This window comes from Octodon degus, unplaced genomic scaffold (assembly GCF_000260255.1).
Source record: "Octodon degus isolate 3935 unplaced genomic scaffold, OctDeg1.0 scaffold00214, whole genome shotgun sequence".
Taxonomy (NCBI): Eukaryota; Metazoa; Chordata; class Mammalia; order Rodentia; family Octodontidae; genus Octodon; species Octodon degus.
In genome coordinates, this window is record NW_004524790.1 from 367100 (window position 1) to 368970 (window position 1871).

Sequence of the window (1871 nt, forward strand, 5' to 3'; positions counted from 1 at the left end):
GCTGCCACCACTGCACAGACAGCCCACGAAACCAGCACCAGCAGGTCAGGGGCCACCTTGCACCCAGAGCCGGAATCCACGCAAGAGACCCACATGCCCACAAGCAGGCACATCACACTTTCCAGTGCTGTTCTCCAAAGCCCTGGGCCCTCCCCCATCCGGTTCCTTTCCACCTCTTCCAACTACTCCTCTTCCTCCTCCTCCACGACCTCCTCCACCTCCTCCTCCTTCTCCGACTCCTCCTCTTCTGACTCTTGGTCCTCCTCTTCCTCAGCCACAACAAAACACACTTTGCACACCAGCAGCGCACCCCTGGTTTCCTCTTCTGGCTTCACTGGCTCACCTCAAACCACTGAAATTCCACCAACCCCATGGACCCAGGCCTACTCCACAGTGTACAGACCCATGCTGGGATCTGCTAGTGTACCAGCAACTCTCACACCGACCACTCCACTCGGAACCACAGGAACTCAAGGGTCCACCGAGGCAGTGGCTGCCCTAACCAGCACATGGGATGGCGTCCATACAACTGTTGGACCCATGACCGCTGCCACAAGCACCAGGAGGCCTGATGTAACTACCAAACAGACAAGTTCCACCCAGAGCCCCAGTCTGGCTTTCTCCTCCACTCTGGGCCTCTCCTCCACCGGCAGGACAGGCCTCTCCTCCCCTGCCCCTGTGACAAGATTCACGACGCTGGGCATGGCCAGCCATGCGAGCACTCCAGGGCCCAGCTCTTCCAGCAGCCAGCCCGAAGGGCCTGTCCCCACAACCTTGGAATTCAGCAGCGTCTCCACAGAGGTCAGCAGTGCATCCAGAGCACGCCAGGTGTCTCCTGCCTCCTTGACCTCAGCTGGAGGCCAGGAGCCCACAAGGGTCGCTTCTGGGTCAGCAGGCACCTCCGGCCTCCCCAGGGGATTCACCGCAGCCATTAACTGGCCTCCTACTGGGCCCCCCATATCCCCTGGACCGAGCACCGCGGAGCCTACTGCCACGTCCTCCCATCTTACTCCTTCCCCTCAGCAGAGCATAGGCCTGGTGCCCTCCAGCACCAACAGCACCATGAGCAACCCAGCCGCCACGCTTTCACCAGAATCTCTTCACAGCCAGGCCACAGTCCCCAGCACCATGCAAGGGAACACAGTGGTGAGTTCTGCACATGTCACTGGGATAAGCTATGGGACCAGACCCGGGCCTGTGGCCACAGTGCCCTCCAGCTCTGTGGCCTTTTCTTCCTCCAGTACCTCCACCCTGGCTAGCCACACGCAGGCTGCCACCTCTGCGCAGACACCCCACGGAAACAGCACCAGCAGGTCAGGGGCCACCTCGCAGCCAGAGCTGGAATCCACACAAGACACCCACATGCCCACAAGCAGGCCCATCACGCTTTCCAGTGCTGCTCTCCACAACCCTGGGCCCTCCCCCAACTCGTTCTTTTCCATCTCCTCCACCTACTCCTCTTCCTCCTCCTCCTTCACCTCCTCCGCCTCTTCCTCCTTCTCCGACTCCTCCTCTTCTGACTCCTCGTCCTCCTCCTCCTCAGCCACAACAAAACACACTTTGCACACCAGGAGCGCACCCCTCGCTTCCTCTTCTGGCTTCACTGGCTCACCTCCAACCACCGAAAGTCTGTTGACCCCATCGACCCAGGCCCACTCCACCATTTCCAGACCCATGATGGGATCTGCCAGCATACCTCCAACTCGCGCACTGACAACTCCACTCAGAACCACGAGAACTCAAGCGTCCACTGAGGAAGCAGGTATCCTCACCAGAACACGGGACGACGTCCACACATCTCTCGGGCCCACATCCGCAGCCACAAGCACCGGGAGGCCGGATGTCACTTCCGGACAGACAAGTTCCACCCA